We start from the raw sequence: 22,092 nt of genomic DNA, 5'->3' as shown, positions 1-22,092 counted from the left end.
AATAAAATCTTTAAAGAAGAAAAAAAAGGAAAGGTAGAGCTGCTTTGGGGAGAGGGGCAGTTTTGGGGGGAAGTAGGGCCAGTTAGGGGTACAGTCATGAGAAGGTACCATTTGAATGAGGACTTAAAGATAAAGGAATTAGCTAATTGCATATCTGGAATGTTCCAGAAAGAGGGAGTGTGTCTGGAAAGTTCAGGGAACATCAGAGAGGCCAAGTGTGGCTGAAGTGGCTTGAGCTAGGGGAGAAGGAGCAGGAGGTGAGCCTTTGTAGGTCCCTCCAGGGAGTTTGGCTTTTACTCCTTGATTTGAGCAGAGGGGAGTGTGATCTGATTTGCACATCAAAGGGAGGGCTGGCTTCTGGGGTGAGATCAGACTGTGTAAACCGGGAGCCTTGTTAAGGAGTTTTGCTCTAGCCCAGTAGAGAGAAGATCATGGCTCACGGTATAGTGGCAACCGTGGGGGTGTTGAGAGGTGATTTGGATTTTAGGTGATTTGGATCTCTTCCTACTGCTGGGGATGCTCCAGGAGAGCAAGGGGATTTGATGCTGTAGGGGAGAGAGAGGGGAGTTGCTGGAATATTGTCCTCAAGTGCAGGGAGGGGGTGCCTAGGGTCTAGTCCCACGAGGAGGGATGGATTTTAGATGGGGTGTGGATAGTTATCTGTGGTCACAGGCAGGAGGTAGAGTATATGGGTACAGATATCTGCTTGTTGGTGAATACACAGAGGCTTGGAAGTTGTGGTAGTCCTATCTGATTGCTTCAGTCTTCTCAGAGAAGTAGGACAAGAGATCATCAGCTGAGAAAAAAGATGGGAGATTATTGGGCATTTGGGATGAGAAGAGTAGATAGGAACTTCACGAAGGGTGAATGGACTGGGAACTTTGGTATGAGATCACCAGTTTCATTTAGGGCAGACTTGACATTAGTGGTCGTGAGTTTAAGATACGACCAGTGGACTGTTCAACTGTCTGGGTGCAGGTGCCAAACAGGCAGTTTGTTGGATCTAACCGGGTGGGTATCTTTGCCAAATGGATGTGACCAAGTGATAGAGGGGCCAGGGAGTTAAGGAAGAGAACTCAGTGGTAGAACAGGGAAGAATGTGAGGCAACATGGTTTTGAGGGCCACCAGAAGGTGGAGGGAGTTGGTGGGCTTGAGGTCTGAGGGGGTTGGTCTGGACAAGTAGGAGGTGGTGAGCTGAGAGTGGGACGCATGGTGTTGACTGTATGGAGAGAGGACTGGTCTTTCCCCCTTTTGGTTAACAAAATGCTATTTCAGAGATTTAGCATGCTGGCTCTTTTTTTTTTTTTTTTTAAAGATTTTATTTATTTATTTGATAGAGAGAGACACACAGTGAGAGACGGAACACAAGCAGGGGGAGTAGGAGAGGGAGAAGCAGGCCCCCCGCCAAGCAGGGAGCCTGATGTGGGGCTCGATCCCAGGACCTTGGGATCATGACCTGAGCTGAAGGCAGACACTTTAATGACTGAGCCACCCAGGCGCCCCAGCATGCTGGCTCTTGAAAATTCATAGGAGAGGTCGAAAAGCCCAAGTACTTATGTATTATTGGAATAAATGTGTATTTCCCTCCTTGTTCCCTATTTCTCTTCTTGTTGTTTGGGGTTCAGAGGACTTTATTTCTGTGGTTTCAGGAGTGAGCTCAGGCTCGCTTGGTTTTTAATCATGCTTTCTGGTCTTGGTTATCATCACAAAGGTGTATTCAATCTAAGTCAACAAATATTTGTTGTGGGTCTACCATGTGCTAAGCTCTCTTCTAGGCACTCAAGATAGAGTTGGGAGAAGAATGACTCAAAATCCTTGCCCGTGTGGGGCTTAGATTCTAGTGAGGGAGAGAAACAGTAGATAAGACAAATGGTAAAATAGGAAAATGATTAGTGTGTGTTTTTAAAGCGAAAAAAATAATGTAGGGAAGTGAGAAAGGAAATGTGTCAGAGAAAGAGGTGGTGGTGCTGCAGGGCTGGTGGGAGCAGCTGAGGGGACCTCACTGGGAAGGGGACAGTGAACAAAGACCTCAAGTCTAAGGTCACGGGTATACTCAGAATAAAGATAAGTCCCCATGGAAGCAAATAGCACAAGTTGGCGCACCAAGTCCTTATGAAAACCAAAACCCACGCTAATGCCAAAGGCCAAGAATGTTGTTTTTGGTTAATGAAATTGAATGAGCCAGTAGGATCTATGTGTGTGGGTCAGTATGTGTGAATGAGACTGTGGAAATGGGCAGTTCATTAACAGCTATATTTGACTCTTTTGGGGAGGTGGGATGGGCTGTCTGAGGGGTGTTCCTTCAGGAGCTTGCTGACCTCAGACCCAGCCAACCTGACTAATTTTTGCCCAGTGGAAAGTTATGTGGGCAAGGGTTTGCAGCTGTTCCTCAATGGGCTGAGTTCATCTGTGGCCAGAGAAGAGAACAAAGGCTCTTAGGATACAGGGCTTTGGCAGGAGCCACAAGTCTGAATCATAAGCCCAAGTCTAAGAAAGGTGTGTGAATTTGTTGGAGCAAGAAAAGTGAAAGTCAGAAATGGCTTGTCTTGGTCATGGCCAGGCCTCAGCAAGGATTCTGTTTAGTGGGTTGGCATCGTTGCAACCCATTGTTGAGGACTCCCTTTTCTCAGAAACCAGACGGCTGGGAGTGGAAGGCTGAGCCTGGGTGTTTCAGAGGATCCAGTAAAGTTTGTCAACCTGCTTGGGAGAGCCTACACCTCACCGACTGGTCGGCATGTGTAACTCTTGGTACCTCGCCAAGAGCAGTGTGTCATCCTGTGAGTCACCTGCCATGTTTTACTGGGAAGTCTGGGAGAGCGTGAGCAAAATTCTGTTCATTATGTATTTCTTTTGATTGTGAACCACCACTGTAAATAGTTGAGTATAAAATATCCACCTAATGGTTAATTATCTCAGCGCAGACCTTGAACTTGCCTGTTGCAGAGGAACTTGGTTCTGCAAAAGGGCCCAGTGAATTTATTTACGAGATTCCTTCACATACATTATGCATATTCTTTGACTGTTGTGCAATTTAACTTGCTCATCTTAGATACCTTGTTCATCTTCTTTCTCAGACGGAGGGATGATTACCTGCCAGGAGCTTCTTGACAAACCCTGAGATATGTTGCTTGCCTGCTACATTTGGCCTTGAGAGGGGGATAAGGTACCCCATAAGCAGGTGCAGGCTTTGGGAATCAGGTCCAGTTCTCTGCCTTTGTGAGCCCAGAACCTGTGACTTTTAAAGGTGATGATAATAATAAAATCACATACAAGCTGCCAAGACTGTAGGCCACACGTAGCAATGAAATGAGGGAGGGCTGTGGTCCCAGCCTCAGAGAGACCAGGTTGGAATTTCAGACCTGACTCCCACCTGTCAGGCGGCTTTGGGCAGTTCAAGTAACCTTTCGGTGCCTCAGTTTCTTTATCTGTAAAATGGGTCTAGTTATCATACTTTGTTGAGTTGTCATGGGGACCAGGCACAAAAATGGATAAGCAGCCCTCAGCCCTGTGATTTGCATGAAGTGCTCAGGAAATGTGATTCATCCTTGAGTAGCGTCACAAGAGAAATACTATTATAACCCACTTTACAGATGAGACACTGAGGTTTTACAAGGATTAGGTGATGAGCTTATGACTAGAAAATGAATTCCTGGCCAGTTCAGGTCCGTTAAGTGTGTAAAAGGTGGTCGTTAAAATGTGTGCCATTTCATGTATTCAACGGGTAACTTGAGTTTGGTGCATTTCTCTCACTCTTAATGGTGCTGGATTTACATCGAACCCTGCAGGTTTCTTGATCTGCTTTGAAATCGGGGATGGGAACAGATTGGGGGGAAGCCAATGTACAGCAAGGGATGCTGCGTATGGGTGTGACATCTGGCATCCTGTGAAAGCTTTGCCTGGGAAGAGGTGCGCCTTGTTCTACCTTTATAATTGGAAACGATTTAATTTCATAGTTTAGACAATCCCATTTTATCTCTTACAATCAGAGAAAATCGCTCTTTTAGGTATGTGATTAAGATCACGGTAATGTGACAGGGAGAACAGGCACATTTTAAAGCTGGCTGATGTGCTTAGATTAAAGTTTTGATTACTTTTGTTTTTAGCAGCAGTATTTTGAAAAGCTACGAGGTCCTGAGCCAACAGGCTGCAAATGCGGTGTTGTTTTGAATCTCTCAAAAAAGTTGTGGTAAAAATCTACGTGCGATAAAATTTGCCATTTTGACCATTTTTAAGTCTACGGTTCAGTAGCATTAATGATGTGCACTGTGTTGGACAAAGAACACTGCTATCTGTGTCCCAGACTCATCACTCACACGGCAGCGCTGTAACCATTAAATGGGGACTTCCCATCCCCTTTGCCCCCCAGCATTTGGTAACCTCTAGTCTCCTTTCGGTCTCTTTGAATCGGCTTCTTCTAGATATTTCATAGAAGTGGAATCATGCAGTCGTTGTTCTTTTGTGTCTGATGTCATCATTTGGCGTACTGTTTTCAAGGTTCATCCATTTGTAGCCTTTTTCTGAACTTCGTTCTTCTTATTGGCTAAGTATTTGTCCGTCGGATGGATGGGCCACATTTTGTCCACCTGTTCATCTGTTGATGGACGCCTGGGTTGCGGACACTTTTGGCCAGTTGTGTGCAGGGATGCGGTTCATATTCACGTGCAAGTGAAAAGATGCTATTTTGCAGCATCTGTAGAGACATGTTTTTGTTTCTTGGGGAGAAATTGGAGGAGTCTTGTCTTTGGCCAGGGTGCCCACATGAGCCCTCCGGCACGTATGAATCCATCGCACATCACCCCCAGGCTTACCCACAGTCTTGCCCAGCCTCGTAATTTGTTTGGGAGGATGCTGGCTGCTGGTGAATCAGACTGCCTTCAGCCGTCCTGGCTTGACTGCATCCTTCTGTCCGGGTCTCTGAGCCTCTTGTTTGCTCGTCTGGGGCTGAGCCAAGACATTTTTCACGCACCTAGTTATTATGGTTTACTTATTAGTTTCCGATGGGCTCAATTTGTATCAGTTTTTAATTTATATGTGCCTTTTGTACTGTGTTGGGGCCCAAAATTATATATGCATATACTGCATTTAATGTTTATTTTATGGATTTTTTTTTTTTCCAGGAAGGAATAATTGAGTTGGCAGGACATACAGCAGATTTGTTTCAGTAGATCTGGGTTCTAGACTGAATCTACCATTATTTTATTATGTGAGCCTGAGTGAGTCCCTTAACCCTTCTGACCTCAGATGGGTGAGGGATTAATCAGAACCCCTTCTTACTCTTATGTATGTGGGTCTGCAACTCTTCATGTGTCTGTTGCCTACCCCAGGTCACTTAATATTTTGAGATATAGGCTTATTGTATTTTCCAGTTGAAAATACTCTTTGCAAGAGGGTTCCCCTTTCTCTGCATCCTCACCAAACATCTGTTGTTTCATGACTTGTTAATTTTAGCTATTCTGACTAGTATGAGGTGGTATCTCATTGTGGTTTTGATTTGTATTTCCCTGATGATGAGTGATGTTGAACATTTTTTCATGTGTCTGTTGGTCATTTGTATGTCTTCTTTGGAGAAATGTCTGTTCATGTCTTTTGCCCATTTCTTGACTGGATTTTTTGGGTTTTTTGGGTGTTGAGTTTGATAAGTTCTTTATAGATTTTGGATACTAGCCCTTTATCTGATAAGACATTTGCAAATATCTTCCCCATCCCCTCTTACACTGTTGGTGGGAATGCAAACTGGTGTGGCCACTCTGGAAGACAGTATGGAGGTTCCTCAAAAAGTTAAAAGTAGAGCTACCCTATGACCGAGCAATTGCACTATTAGGTATTTATCTAAAGTATACAAACAGTGATTCGAAAGGGCACATACACCCCAATGTTTATAGTAGCAATGTCCACAATAGCCAAACTATGGAAGAGCCCAGATGTCCATCGACAGATGAATAGATAAAGAAGATGTTGTATACACACACACACATTTGTATATACACACACACAATGGAATATATATATATACGTGCACACACACAAAATGGAATATTACTCAGCCATCAAAAAGAATGAAATCCTGCCATTTGCAACCACGTGGATGGAACTAGAGGGTATTATGCTAAGCAAAATAAGTCAGAAAGACAAATATCATATGATTTCACTCATATGTGTAAGAAACAAAACAGATGAACATAGGGGAAGGGAAGGAAAAATAAGATGAAAACAGAGAGGGAGACAAATCATAAGAGACTCTTAACTCTAGGAAACAAACTGAGGGTTGCTGGAGGGGAGGGGGATAAGGGGATAGGGTAACTGGGTGATGGGCATTAAGGAGGGGACTTGATGAAATGAGCACTGGGTGTTACATGCTACTGATGAATCACAAAATTCTACCTCTGAAACAAAAAAAAAAAAGAAAAGAAAAAGAAAATACTCTTTGCATATTGGATTTTTGTTTACATTAGGGAAAATGGCACCAAGTGCTCCTAGAGTCCATAAAATCTAATGTCTATGTTCTTAGAAAGGAAACACAAGTGGATTCTCATTTGCATGTCTCCTCTGACATTAGAAGTCATTTAGTTTTCTTTTTTTTTTTTTAAAGATTTTATTTATTTATTCATGAGAGACAGAGAGAGAGAGAGAAGCAGGCTCCCAAGGAGCAGGGAGCCCGATGTGGGACTCGATCCCAGGACCCTGGGATCATGACCTGAGCCGAAGGCAGACGCTTAACCATCTGAGCCACCCAGGCGCCCAGAAGTCATTTAGTTTTCATTGAATCTGTGCCTGTCACTAGTAGAGAACTGTGTAAGGTGTCAGGAGTTAGAAACACATCTATGGGTGTGGTCCTTGTCACTTCACTGTTGCTCCCAGGTGCTAGGTGTGTCCCTTACTGTCTGCTTCACCTTGTTCCCACCTACCCTTCCTCCAGTATGTTCTGGTCTGTAAATTGTGGAATGATAGTTTCCAGTGTTTTAATATAAAATAAAAATCAAAACCCTCAATAATGAAAACAAGTAACTGTTATGTTGGTTGTCCTTGGTGAGTGCCAAGGGCCCGTGTGTCTCACTGTGGCGATCCTCATGAGGGGGGCTTGCTGCTTCCCCACAGTAGGGACTTGAGGAAGGGCTCAACAGGTCTCTCTATGACCCCTGAGTCTTGGAATGCCCCCCACGCTCCAATCTGGTACATTACTAGTGTCTGGACTATATTTCTCTCCATGACCAAAATAGCACTATCAACACGAAAACCTTGAAAACATATAAAACACTAACATGGTTGGTTGCTTATTTCCTGACTGAAAATTGTGTTTGTACAATTGGGGGCCCCTTACCATTTAGGGAGAGTGTTGGATATGTGCCCTATATGAAGCCCGTTAACCCATGTAACCCCATGGATTGTCAATAGGCATTGATTTCAACTTCCCATTTTACTGAAAGGGAAGCCAGGTGGCTTGCTCTAAGTTATTCCTCTGGTGGTTGGTGGAGCGGGGACTCGGACAAGACCTTATTTCACATCCTTGCTTCTCCCTTGACCAAAGGAGGCCTCCTCAGTGGGACTGCTCCTTGAGCCCCAGTGGGAGACGCTCCCTGGGGGCTATATTGAGGACCGTAAGGCTATCCTGGCTCCACACATTCTTTGGAGAGAAAGCAGGACTGAAATTAGAGCTTGACTTCCTATCTTCTTACATTAGTTATTCAGCACAACTGCGCTTTTAGTGCCAATAATAATTATTATTGTTTATTGCTGCTGAGCAGAGAGGTGTCTAAAAGAGCCCACATCAGGGAAAACCCAGATGCTCTCGCCCCCACGAACCACATGTACCTCTTGTGCAAGGCTCACAGGGCCCTTGGCACCAGCCGCCTCCCAGTGTGTGTGGGCAGGACAGCATCTGGCCCCATATGGTTGATTGCGAGTCAGTGTGTGAAGGGTTCATGGACTTTTCCTTTGGCTTCTTTGTTACCTTTATCCTCGGGTTGCACTTCCTGCCTTTTCCCCCTTTCCCTTCCAGTTCCAAGCATGGCTTCAGTTATAAGTATGAGAGCCACCAGTGAGTCCTGAAACTCTTGACTCTGGTGTGTTCCATAAAACGTTTTTGTGTGAGCACTTGTCATTTGGGGCACTGAAAGCAATGGGAGTTTTAAAATCGTGGGAACACATGATTGGAAGATAGAAATAGGAAGCCAGAGGATATTAAGTGGGCTATTACCACTTAAGTAGTTGAGGAAATCGAAGCCTCTGGACTATAAGGGACTTGCCACACATTCAGTCCCTGCAGGGTATTCTGGATCCGGGTGGTATTTAAAGGCTATAAGAATTTTCATGGCCTCTTTTTGACAGACTTTATATTCTTCAGGATTACTTCTGCTTCTTTTGTTAGGCGTTCAGTTTTCAGATGGAGAAAACTCTGTTCAAAGTCACTAAGTTTGCTTGGTGCAAGGTTTAATTTTAAGTTGTAAAACATTTTTGCGTCAAATCAAATTGAACGGGGATCTGCACTTGAAGACATCATCTGAAAGGCCGAGCCTCGCTTTTTCTCTCAGAGAGAAGGAAGGCTTCGTCCAGGGGTGAGTCAAGGGTTTTCACACATGTCAGCATTCTTGGTGAGCCTCAGACCACCAAGGACAAGGGTGGGTGGGATGGATCCATATTTAGACTTTTGGTCCGTTTCAAATGTGAACAATTGATTCTGGCAATCAGTTCGGTAGCCAACCGCAAAATGTCTTCATAAAAAAGCTTTTGAATTTCTATAGCGATACCGTATGACTAACGGGATCTGGATTTGGATCTGCAGTGATGCTGGGGAGGGGGGGGGTCCTCTCTTTGGACACAGATCATCAACACCCCTGTTGGGCTTCACCTAACTTGAGGAGGAGAATGCTCTTTTTCTTTAGCTTTGCTGCTGTTTGCTCTTGTGAGGTGACCTAGGTGACGGCAGGGTTGATGTGGGTACTTGTTTGCCTCGCTCCTGGGAACCCACCTCAGCTGTCTATGTGAGCTGGGAAGCGTGGCGAGAGGTAAGCTCCTTTGCAGGAGCTGGTGTCAAGATCTTGGACCTTGGCAACCCTTTTTCCGTTAAGCCGCCCCGATCTTTGATCCAGTTGGTTCTGAAGACCCTTGGACCGAAATCCAGAAGAGTCTTGCTTAAGGAAGGCATTGGTGTCGTTGAGAACACAATTTGAAAGGAATTTTACAAGTCAGCTATTGTAGGTCAGACTTATAAAACATCAAGATAAAGCCTGAATTAAAATCTTTGGGGAAAATAAACTCTCCATGGTTTTTTGTGTCTGAGCATCAGTTCAACTGACAAAGGGAAAGAGAGCTGTCTGACCCTTTCTGAGTTTTCCTCCACATACCAATATGTTTTCCAACATATATTTATTTATTCATTATATGGTCTTCTATCTCTGTAGCTAGCTCTTGTGTAAATATCCATGACCAGGACAAATACCTTATAAGGGTGTCATGGCTTCGAGTTTTTCCAAAATAGTTTTGCATAAATCTTTTTATTTGTGGTAACGTCTGATTATTTTTGTAACTCGTGTCATTTAACACTGTCCCCTGCTTTAGCCTGATCTTGGAAAATTGTTAAAGCACAAAAGTCAGCTGGGCTCCCTCTACTGGTTGCATTTCTTTGGAACAGAAACACTGTACATTCCTGATTAAGTTCCTGCTTTTGGTGGGACTCATAACTGTGCTCACATTTTCCTTTCCTGAATTCGTATGGCTTTTAAGAAGCAAGACTAATGGCATTTAGAGCTGCAGGTAAAGAAGCTGGTGACATAATGAGGGATAGGGCGTCCCCCTTCCTGCCCATTTGTACAGGGTTGTGCGGAGGGGACCCCCAGCCTGGCGTCCTTCATTCCTTGATGCCAAGAGCAGTTCCCCTGTGAGGTTGGTGGCCATTCCTGAGGACCTCTTGGTCTCACCTGTATCAGGTGTTTTGCAATCTGTCAGCCACTGAATGAAACCAACAGGTTTTCTATGTGCTCACCGTTTGTTCAGGCTCTTGAACTCAGGGTGCCCTGCAGATTCCTCCAGAAGCGGCTATAGGAGAGTCTTTATTTACTGACCTGAGAGATGGGCAATGAGGTGAAGACCGATTCCGTTGCATCCACGTGCATTTATCACATACCAACCATCCTTGGCTCCGGGGGAGTTCAAGTGGAGCGAACCCACTGTCCCATGCCCTGTTCTGAGAAACAGTGAGCAACAAGAACAAGACTTCTCCCGGCATTCTAGAGTTCAAAGAAACACTTCTTAGGTAATGATGAGACCAGAAGACCTGTGGAGAAGATGTCTTCACTTTGTAGGTCCTTCACCCTGACGGGTAGACATGGTGGGGTTTGCATCTTTTTTCCTGTAAGTGATTTGTAACTTTCTTTTCGATAAGCTGTAATGAGATTAAACATCCTTCCTGTTCTCAATGGAGCGTCTCCAGCTCAAGACTGTCAATGGAGAAATGAGTCTGGTAGCTGCGATAAGCCTGCTTTGTCTGTTCACAGCCCCTACCCTGCCTCCTCCCCCCAGACGTGCTATCTGCGATTCTAAAGCTGATACCCACACCTTACGTCAACTTCCTCCCCACCCCCTTCTTCATTATTTCCATCTAAATTTGACACAGGTCCTTAGCTTCATGAGTGCATAGGCTTGAGGCTGTGCCCCCAACCCCTGAATGCTTTCCTGCTTCTGACTCCAGTGCCCACTAGCTCTGATCCCACGCAGGTGGTCCAGCCATCAGATGCTGCACAGTGGAAAAGGAGGAGAAATGCTCTTCTGTATCCTTATAAGTCCCCGGAGAGTCTCTTCCTGATGTTGATGATTATATATGGAATGAAAAAATTCAGTGACTGTCGATCGTGAAGCCTGTCTCCCAGGGCTTCTCGTTAGCCAGGAGTATTGGCATTTGGGGGCTGGATCATTCTTTGTTTTAGGAGGCTTTCCCATGCAGCATCCGTGTCTTCTGCCTGCTCGATGCCGAGAGCTTCCCCAAGTTGTGACGACCAAAAATGTCTTCACTATTGTTGAATGTTCCCACTGGGCAAAGTTACTTCCTGTTAAAGACCACTGCTGATTTCACGTATCCCGTCTCTTCATTCTGCTCCTTCAGAATTCTCCATGGACATTCTTTTGTTCATTTGCATCCTTCATTTAACAAATAGCTATAAATTTTCTACTCATGCCAGCCTCTGTGCAAGGTACTAGGAATATAAAGATGAGCTAGGCATCTCCTTCTTCATGTTCATATATGTATGAGAATATATATATGAGTCAATTGTGAATGTATCATGGTTTCCACTATTTTGTGTTTTATCATTATTATCTTGAAAGTTCCCTTTTCTGAATGTTGCTCCCAGCCTACAACTCTGGTAGGCGGTTGAGTAATTAGGACTTCTTTAATGAATGTTGTGTTTCTATTTCTGTAGCCTGGGTCTTTGAGGAAAGCCCTTGCAGTGTGGGTCAGTATCCTTGGCTTTGACACAGCTATTAACCTCGTAAAATGATAATGCTCTATTAATCTATCAATTTCATCCATGAACGCTTCAACTGTTACAGATATGGCCTCCACTTGTCATTCCAGATCTCTGATTTTCTTATATTGTGATTTCCTTCATTTTCTTTAACCGGCCACCTGAGGCTTCATTTAACGTGTGTGGTCATTTTTTTAGTGTTATTTCACGAAACTTCTGTTTCGGAACCAAGCTCAGGCCTAGCGAAGGGATGATCATTGGATTGCTTTTGGGTGGGCTCTGAAGTTAGCTTGCATCCTTTAGAATCTCAGAAACTGTGGTATGAATATTGCTTATGGAAAATCAAGTTTATGGCAGCTATTTTTCTAGGGGGAGGAAGAGGAGGATATATTTCAGGGAGGAGTTTACAGATGGCTCCAACTCTGTTGGTAATTTTAATTTTTTTGCTGCATAATGGATACTTGAGGGTTCACTATCTGATTTTCAAATATATTTTTGCATGTCTGAACTATTTTGTAGCAAGTTTTGTAACACAGCTTTTTGTTTTTCCGTCCCCCACTCTTTTTAAGTAGACGTTGAGGAATTAGGTCTCTCCTGGCTAACCTACCCACATTCCTGCCTGTGCAGAGGGGGTACCGTGCAATTATTTAAGATTTCTAGCTTTTTAAATCCAAAAAAAAGAGGCCCTGCCTTCTTGCCCTGTGCTGCCACCAAAAAAAAAAAAAAAAAAGTGATAGGCACTTAAACTTTCTGCAGGGCGACCAGGTTCATCCGTGAGATGGTTCAGGTCTGTTAGGAATAAGTTTTCCCCAAGGTTGTGAGGAGCCCAGAGCTGGGACTCTGAGCCGCCGGCGGCCAGAGTTCTTGGTCTTGCGAACGCCAAGGGGAGAATTAAATTGGGGAAGGAGGTGGAGACGAGGGAGGCGACGGTGGGTGGGGAGGAGCGACAAACCCTCTCCAGCACACCCAAATGACCAGATTCCTCGCTGCACGAAACTTCGCAAGTTACGCCCACTCCCTCTGCACGGAGCCGGGGAAGGAGGCTGCTTCCTCATTTCTGTTACTGGAAGTTGGGAGATGTGAGGCAAGACCGGGAAGCATGTGCGCCTTGCTGAGCAGCGGTGAGCGTTCATTTCAAGCCCATTCTTTCCACCGCCGACTTTCTTTGTGCTGGGTGGTGAGGGCACGCAGCCCAGGTGGCTGTGGCCGAGGAGTGGCCGGCGGGAGGGGGACTTGCGCGCCCGGAGCCCCGCGGAATCAGTGAGCGGCGTCTCCACGCTGGGCTGGGACACCCCGGGGGCGCCGCCCGTGTGCGTTCTGGCTCCAGGGTGAAGGGTTGGGGCGTTGCGAGCCCTTCACCTTTCCCCCTTTGCCTTCCGCATCCAGGGACCCTAAGGGGTAGAGCGGGAGGGACGCTGCCCGATCGGGTTACCCACCAGAGGTGTCCCCGTGGTCCCCGCCGTCCGGCTGCGCGGTCTGTAATCACAGGTCACTGCCGTTGAAAATGAATCCCCTGAAAGGCTTGGGGTTCAGTATTTCCGAGAGAATGTTCTGAAGCTGGGGCACCCGGACAGCCTCCTGGGTCAGGGTGGGAATTCTATAGGGAGGCATCAGAAGTCTTGGGTTTCTCATTAATTTTGTGTCTGATTTAGTTCAGCTCAAGACGTCCTAGCTATTGAGGTGTTATTTGTGTATCTGGAACTTTTTTGAAAATAGCACATTTTTCGGTGGCTGCTGCTTTATCTCCAGGTCAATTGCCTAAGTCAGATTTGGGTGGGGTGGGGAGAGGAAGTTTGTTGGGTGGAGGCCGGCACCCTGGTTAGGATCGTTGCAAGTGACGCTTCATATCTGTTCCAGCAAATGATGAACTTGGCCAAAGGTAAAGACATTCTTGCAGACATTTTTTAGCTTTTATTTGAAACCCCTTTTGGAGCTTTGTGGTATTTGCTCACCGCAGTGGGGGTCCGATGGAGGCTTTTGGGCTAATTTACCTGTTTCACCTATTTTCTATCCAGTCAACAGGTTAGTACAGAGCAGTGGGAGCTGTGTATGTGTGTGTGTGCGCGTGCGTGTGTGTGTGTGTGTGTGTGTGTGTGTTGTAAGCTAATCCTTCATATGAATTTTTAGGGAATTGTCTTATTTTTAGGGCACCTTCACGGAGGTAAAGAAATGTGCGGCTGTTACTATGTTTATAGAAAACCAAATTTCATTTTATAGGTGTTGCACCTTCATGGAGGTAAAGAAATGTGCGGCTGTTACTATGTTTATAGAAAACCAAATTTCATTTTATAGGTGTTTCTCCCAGATCTGGGGTGGGTGCAATTAGGAGGGTGTGAAGAGTTGGTTTTCATCATCTTCCTGATACCAGAATGGCACAGCCTACCTTTCTCAGTGCACCTTCCACTTGAACTTTGGGGCCAAGGGACAGGGTGCTGTGGCCATAGTTTTACTTAGTTTGCTTTCACCTTCCAGCTTCCCCTGAGGTTAGTGAGACAGAAGTAAAATGATATGACTTTTGAGCCAAAGCAGACGCGTCCCAGGGAAGAACAACAGGTTCAGGCTGTTGCATGGTCCAGGCTGTTACAATGGCCAGAGTCCTGTGTTCTAGCTCCTTGAGGATCAAGACAGAGCATGGCATGCAGATGTGAACTTGATGCGGACATGAAGTGTGTGGCCCGCTTCCCCCACCCCCAAGAAGGCTGTAGCAACTCACTCAACAGGAAAGACAACCAAACTGGATCTTGTGATAGTGCTGGTGAAACTGACTAATAGATCCTTGCTCACATAGAGTTTTATGGAACAGTAATCCTTAGCCAGAGAAAGGGACTATATTATTCATGAAGGTATATAGACATTGTCACATGGGACTGTTTCATGCAGACGTTGAAAATTGGATGAATTCTGCTATATGAATTAGGTAGTCGCAGGTAGGTGTGAGAGAATATTACAGTTTCTGTATCATTATTTTTTTCTTAAGGTCTCCTTACTTTCCCATGAGTATCCTGGTTTGACTCTGATTTTTTTTCGAAGTTACAGATTCAATTTGTTTAATAGAAATAGGGCCATTAAGATTATCTTGTTTTAGTAAGTAGTTTTTTTATAGGAAGTTTCCTATTTCATGTAAATTTTAAGATTTATTGGCATAAAGTTGCACAAAATATCCTTTTATAATATTTTAAAAGACTAGAAATGTTTCCTTTTCCCTTTTTTTTTAGGGTGGGCAGGGGCAGAGGGAGAGAGAGAACCTTAAGTAGACTCCACACCTACCCGACACGGGCTAGATCTCACGACCCTGAGATCATGACCTGAGCCGAGATCACGAGTCAGATGTTTAACTGACTGAGCCACCCAGGTGCCCTGAAATATTTCCTTTTTTATTCTTAGCATTGGTTATTTGTGCTTTTCTTCTTCTTGATCAGTCTTGCTAATGTATTATCAATTTTATTGGCATTTGGAAGAACCAACTTTGGTTTTTGTATTTTAAATGAAACAAAAACACTGCCTCCTTTCCTAAGTTTACATGCATTTTAAAAGTCCTGTGCTGTGGAACACTGTCAAAAAAGATTTTAAGCGCCTTTAAAACTAAGTAACTGAGTCTCCTAGCTGTAAGGACTTAGGCAGACACTATGTATTTATTTTATGTGTCTTTGAAATAATGTTTCTCGGTTTTATTAAAACATACCTTGTGCTCTTGAGTATCATACACAGTGGATCAAATTGTTCTAAGTTGGGTTTTTTATCTTCACCAGGGCACACCCTGTGAAATTGTTTTGGAAACATCCAGCTAGAATTTACATAAGATTTACTGGTAATTTAATGTGAATTGTAGGTGCTTTCAGCTTACTTGACAATGCAGATTTACTTTGTACTAGGGCAGAACAAATTTGCTGTAATGATTGAAGAAGAAAGTTTCATTTTCGTTTATATGTAATGCATGAGTCTTGGCATTTTAACGATTTCTCAGAAAATCTGAGTCTGTGACAGTTATAAGGACAAGAACTTTAGAGTCAGAAGGAGCTGGACCTGAATTCTTTTTGCTTTTTTTAGAGTTTACTTTAAGTAATCTCTACATCCAAGGTGGGGCTCGAACTCATGACCCTGAGATCTAAGAGCTGCGTGTTCTACAGACTGAGCCAGCCAGGTGCCCCTGGATCTGAATTCTTGCTCTGCCACTTTTAGCCCTAACATTGCCTAACCCCTCTGCGCTTATATTTCCCCTCCTGTGAGGTAGAAATAATGAAAACTACTTAAGGAGCTGTTGGTGAAATTTCTTTTTTTTTTTTTTTTTTTTTTAAGATTTATTTATTTATTATTTAGACAGAGTGTGCTCGTGTGCAAGAGCTGAGGGAGAATCCTCAAGCAGACTCCCTGTTGAGCTCTGAGCTCGGGGCTCAATCTCAAGACCCTGAGATCATGATCTGAGCTGAAATCAGGAATCGGACTGAGCCACCCGGGCGCCCCCCTTGTGGGATTTCTACGTGTGAATTGGAACAAATCAGGCACTTACCATTGTAGCACATTGCATGTTTCACCGTCCTGCCCTTTCTGGTTATACTTCTAACCTCACAACTTCTCTCAGTGCCTTCCTTCCAGAAATGTGAAAGGTTATTGCAACAGAATAAAACAAAGCCACTCTGGGGCGCCTGGGTGGCTCAGTCGTTAAGCGTCTGCCTTCGGCTCAGGTCATGGCCCCAGGGTCCTGGGATCGAGCCCCGCATCGGGCTCCCTGCTCAGCGGGAAGCCTGCTTCTCCCTCTCCCACTCGCCCTGCTTGTGTTCCCTCTCTCGCTGTGTCTGTCAAATAAATAAATAAAATCTTAAAGAACAAAAACAAAAAGCCACTTCTCCCATCCGTTCTTTCTTCATTATGGGGGGTTATCAGGGTCGCTTTCCGTATTTTCAGTATTTTCATCTTACTATCCAAATTGATTGGTGGTATACTGGCTATATATTTTTCCACTCCAATTTTTACCTTGTTTTTCTGGGATTATTATTTTTTTCTTCAGTTTCTCTCACTTCCTTGAGGGTCTCACTGCTCTATTATATCCTTCCTTCCTTCCCTCCTTCCTTTCTTCCTTCCTTCCTTCCTCCTTCCCTTCCTCCCTCCCTCCGTCCCCTCTCCCTTCCTTTCTAGAAATGAAATGAGTACACAGCTCAAAACTTGGCAGAGACTGGGATGTAAGTTAGTGGGGTTATCTCTATGAAGGCAAGGTTTGTTAGATTTAGTTATTCCAGAACTCTCGTTACTCCAGAAAAGATGCTCAACATCACTAATCATCAGGGAAATGCAAATCAAAACTACAATGGGACCCCACCATCTCACTACCCAAAAGACAAGAAATAACAAGTGTTAGGCTGTGTGAGAAAAGGGAAGCCCCGTGCACAGCTGGTGGGAATGTCAACTGGGGAGGCAGACGGTGTTGATGATAACCGTATCTGTTTTCTATCGCCATTGCATTTTCTGAGAATGTTTTTGCAGCGCCGAAAGTTCCTCGGTACTTTGGGGGAAGTGTGGATTGTTGAATGCTATGGCTGACCTCATAACCAAGAAGGGAAATGAGAAGCATGGGGCGGAGGAGGTTTGGCTGGGTAATAGTCCTCCACAGAGGAATATGGCATTATTGAAGTCATCCAACTTTAAGCTGTTGTTCTCCCTGGGCTCTGTCAATTGAAAAGGTCCTGGGGAATATATGGCATCATTAGCGAATGTTTCTTTAGGTGTCTAATAGCGCAAGGGGCGGAACGGGGGAAGGGAAGGGGTTGTCAGCGGCGGGGGGAGGCTTTGCAGTGCTCTGCCCATATCATTCACTGCTCTGCCCAAGGAGTGAGTCTTGGTTTACATTTTGTGTAGGAATCGGCATCAGCTGGGAAGTGATTTTCGAAGACAGCAGGGCCTTGGGTCTGGCCCGTCCGCTCTGACCCGGTGTGCTGGGTAACTCTGCGGCTGTTAATACTGGTTAGGGTTTTTATGAGTGGGGAACAAGGTGTATAGTCTTCGTAAGTGTTTTGCAACACCACTCCTCCAGTTTATTTTGATTCTGTTGCTTGAAAACAAGTATTAGCCTGGCCTTCATTGGTAAAACTTGGGCGGGGGGGTGGGGGAGAGATCATGGCTTTTGGAAAGTTTTACTCGTTTAACGGTTGGGGGGGGGGATTTGTGAGGTCTTGTAGTGAAGCACAGAGCCTCATGTGATACCTTGGAATTGTACGCCCCAGTGTTTGAGGTTTCCGACTTCTGTAAATTCAGAGATTTTTGTGGGCAAGAATAACCATGGCCAAAGTGCTCTCTACAAAGCCATGGTTGAATAAGGGCCTGGTAAATACTTCTTTGCTTATTAAAATACTAAAACTGAATAGTAATTTTTTGAGTGTCTACAGCATACCCAGTGCTTTTCCTGTGTCATCTCAGTAATGTTTCAGAGGACGATCCTGCCTCTAGAAGTATGTAAAAAAATGAGCACAAAACCCATTATTTTCCTGTGTCTGCTCTTGTAGGTAGAACCAGTGTGGACTGAGGCCCACCTTTCTAGACCCGAAAGCCAGGAGGAGAGGAGGGTTGGTACCATGGGGTGTGAAACTCTGAATCCTAGTTTCTTACCTAGGATGTGAGCGGCCCCTCCGGATGGCACGTTTGGAGATCTTGAGAGAAGCCTCTTCTGTGTGGGATGGGGTAAGTGGGACATTTGCACAACGCTGGGAAAGGAGGACTCAAACTTTTAAAGTCTTTATTGTCTTAGGACCCTGCTCAGATCGTCCTGTCTGGGGCCAACAGGAAGTTCATTATCTGTGACTGCTGTTTCCTGGAAACAGGGTTTGCTCACTTGCCTTTGAAATAAATTTCCCGGGAACCTTCGTTGGTGGGCGGTCCTGTTGTTGGGTCATGCCATGGACAAGCCAGGCCTCTGGGCTTGCGGAAGGGGGTGAAGCGGTGCATCCCATATCAGGGTCACCGCGGGCTGGGTCCGCCCCTTGTGAATGACCACTGATTTGCCTTGATTCCTTGTGCTTTGACTCATGAGGAAGAAGATTCCCATTGATTCTTAGATTATAGTATCTCAGAGACTTCACAGGGTAATGACCCATCCTCCTGCCTTTGTCTTCCTCGCATCTCTTTTGCCTGCCCTCGTGATACCTAGAAAGGAGAAGAAGAAATTGTTTTGGACTGCAGCAGGGGAAGCTTGGTATTAGAATGCGCTTTTTCTGGGGCTGTTAGATGTGAGATCATGTTCCTTTTTTTTTTAAGATTTTATTTATTTGAGAGAGAGAGAACAGGAGTGGGGGGGAGGGGGAGGGAAAGCAGGCTCCCCCTCACGCTGAGCCGGGAGCCAGATGCAGGCTGGGTCCCAGGACCCCGGGATCATGACCTGAGCTGAAGGCAGACGCTTAACCAACCCCACTGAGCCACCCAGGCGCCCTGAGATCAGGTTACTTTTCACAGGCAGGGCGAACCTTTGTCGAAACGGGGAAGTAGGTTTGGTTCTCGGGGAGTATTGCAGGGGGGCCTCACTGCTGTGCTCAGATTGGGGTCTTCATGGCATGATAGGCAAGGAGCTTCCCGCTGGAAGGATCAAGTTGGTAAACGTGCAACATTACAGGCACTCAGGGCAAAGAAGTAATGCTACCTCCCGGTGGGGGGGTGAGTCAGCAAGAAGGGTTGTGTGTACTTCAGTTTCCCTCCTGCCAGGTGGGGACACTGGCATGTCAATCCTCATTTACTTCCTCAGCGGGGAATGATTTAGACCAAAAGGGCCTTTATAACTAAACAGACTTGCAATTATTCTTTTCAGGTTTGCCTTCCTCCCGTGAACAAACCCACCGGAGCCTTGTCGTTAGGTAGCATGCTGCCCTATTTTCACCCTTTCTCAGGTTTGGGTAGGAGGCTGGCCTCTCCAGAATTTGAACAAAATACTCGACTGCCGACTTGGTGGAGAGGAGGAATCACAGATGTTTCCTGAAGCACCATCCCTTGCGGTGTTGTTTTCTTCCGACTTTACTGTACCAAGAGCACTTAGCCTGAGACCTACCCTTTTATCAGATTTTTAAATGCACAACACAGTGTGAGTCGCTCTAGACTCTCTTGTGGTGGCTCTCCAGAACGTAGTCATGCCGCGGAACTGAAATAATGTCCCCGATGATTAGCGACTTCCCATCCGCCCACCGACCGGCTCCTGGCAGGCACCATTCTGCTTCTGTGAGTTAGACGGTTTTAGAGTCCTCATACAAGTGGAATCCTGTGGCCTTTGTCTTTCTGTGACTAGCTTCTTTCTTTCTTTTTTAAAAAGATTTTATTTATTTGATTTTGAGAGAGAGCGCAAGTGAGTGAGAGAGCAGGGGGAGGGGCAGAGGGAGAGGGAGAAGCAGGCTCCCTGCTGAGCAGGGCGCCCGATGCGGGGCTCGATTCCAGGACCCTGGGATCATGACCTGAGCCAAAGGCAGACAGACGCTTAACCGACTGAGCCCCCCAGGCGCCCCGGCGACAAGCTTATTTCACGCAGCAGGATGTTCTCAGGGTTCATCCATGTTGTCGCAATACCACAGGACCTCCTTTTTAAAGGCTGACTAATACTCCGTTGTGCGGCTACCCTGCGTTTTCTCCCCATTCATCTGGCGCGGGACGCGCAGGTGGAGTTTGCATTTTGGCGGTTGTGACTAGTGCCGCAGCAAACACGGGGGTGCTAATAGCTCTTTGAGATAGACTTTCATTTCTTTCCCATGGAAGATACCCGGCCGTGGGCTTGCGGGATCATATGGTGGTGCGATCTGTATTCCGAGCAGCCTCCATGCGGCGTTGCCTAGCGGCTGCGCGCTTCCCCGCCGCCGCCCGCGCCCCTGCGCCTCCCAGCCGCCGCCGCGGGCCCTGCGGTGCGGGCCTTGCTGCGACTGGTGGTTCAGGTCCTACCTGTTGCTCCTGAACCCGACCAACAGCCTCCGCCCCTCCTTTCTCTGCGTGCAGCCTGGAGATCTCCCTCTCAGTATTTACGTCACCTGGTATTACCATAATCGGGTTAGTTGCCTTTTTCAGGACGCAAAAAATGACAGAAATAACAGTACAATAATGGCAAAACCGCAGTGAGCCCCTGGTAGCGCAGGCTGTCCCCTGGGACTCACTTACCTCTCCTGCGCGTTTGCCCCCTTCCTCCTGCTCTCACTGCCCTGCAGCTCCTTCTGTGCTAGAGGGCTGCCCTCGGGGCCTGAGCCTCCTCCCCCCCCCCCCCCCCCAGGAACCCCTGTTCCTCCAGGGCCGTCCTTGGCCGGGACGAACCATTGTGGGGGCGCGTTTGCGTGGATTTTAGGATAATTCTGAGGTTTCCTCTGTCCTCTTTCCAGAGACGCCCTGTGGCTCCCTTCCCCTGCTCCCCAGATTGGTGTTCTCTGTAAACGAATTCTCATCGCTGGCTTAAGTAACTTGTTTAAAGCAACAGTTAGAAAGTGAGGAGCTAGCATTTGGACCAGGTTACCTGGCTCCAGGGTCTGTGCTCTGGTTTTTTTTTTTTTTTTTTTAAAGATTTTATTTATTTATTTGAGAGAGAGCACAGCAGGAAGGAGAGGGAGAAGCAGGCTCCCAGCTGAGCAGGGAGCCCCATGTGGGGCTCGATCCCAGGACCCTGGGATCATGACCTGAGCCGAAGGCAGATGTTTAACCAACTGAGCCACCCAGGCGCCCCTGTTTTTTTTTTTTTTTTTTTTTAAAGATTTTATTTATTTATTTGACAGAGAGAGAGACAGCGAGAGCAGGAACACAAGCAGGGGGAGTGGGAGAGGGAGAAACAGGCTTCCCGCTGAGCAGGGAGCCTGATGTGGGACTCGATCCCAGGACCCTGGGATCATGACCTGAGCCGAAGGCAGATGCTTATCAGACTGAGCCACCCAGGTGCCCCAAACTTAATAAAATCTTTAAAAAAAATTAAACTGAGGCACCCGGGCTCCCCCAGGGTCTGTGCTCTTAACCAGAATGCTCCCTTGTGTTTCTCCGAGTTAGGGCTGCCTGTCCTTTTTCTGTATGTTTGCCTCAGTGAGTATTAGAGTGACTGTCATGGGGTGTTCTGGAATGACCTGCCATAATGAGTGACTGCCTGGCTGACCGCAGGCTCTTCCCCCAATCAGCCTTACTGAGTCCCTTTCTGGGCATTTGTCCACTCGTTTTCCCCCCTAAGATGACCTCCTACTAGCTCTCTTTCAGCGTCAACTCCAGCCCACTTCCTCCTTGCCCCCTTTCCAGTGTGTCCCAGCCTACCGTTCTTTCCCCCCTCAGAACCAGTAGCATTTGTCCAGTGTTGCCTTGGACAGGGGTCTCCTCTACAGTTTTAGTTACCCATGGTTGATGGTCAGCCGTGGTCCACAAGCAGGGGATCCTCCTTCTAACTGTTATCAGAAGGTCTCTAGTAAACCGTGAGAGACTCTGGACTCAGGGAAACAAACTGAGGGTTACAGAAGGGAGGGGATGGGGGGGAGGGGGTAGCTGGGTGTTGACTATTAAGGAGGGCACGTGTTGTGATGAGCCCTGGGTGTTGTACGCAACTAATGAATCGTTGAACGCTACATCAAAAACTAATGATGTACTACATGTTGGCTAATTGAATATAATAATAAAAAACAAATTAAAAAAAAAGATCACTAGTAGCCTAATACTACATCA

The 22,092-nt window shown here is 46.1% G+C and overlaps 1 protein-coding gene across 11 annotated transcripts in view; it reads left to right on the top strand.

The window, feature by feature from the left end:
• The window catches only part of TIAM1 (TIAM Rac1 associated GEF 1), a 372,168-nt gene that overhangs the window by 164,899 nt on the left and 185,177 nt on the right, over positions 1–22,092 (top strand). The window contains exon 1 of one of the 11 annotated variants that reach the window (XM_032393265.1): positions 12,404–12,578. The exons of the other annotated variants lie outside the window; for them this stretch is intronic. The gene's annotated coding sequence lies outside the window, so the exon portion shown is untranslated. Of the gene's footprint in view, positions 1–12,403; positions 12,579–22,092 lie in introns of those variants that run through there. 11 annotated transcript variants of the gene reach the window in all.

This window comes from Phoca vitulina, unplaced genomic scaffold, assembly GCF_004348235.1.
Source record: "Phoca vitulina isolate PV1807 unplaced genomic scaffold, GSC_HSeal_1.0 scaffold72, whole genome shotgun sequence".
Lineage (NCBI taxonomy): Eukaryota > Metazoa > Chordata > Mammalia > Carnivora > Phocidae > Phoca > Phoca vitulina.
This window is presented reverse-complemented; position numbering and strand designations above follow the sequence as displayed.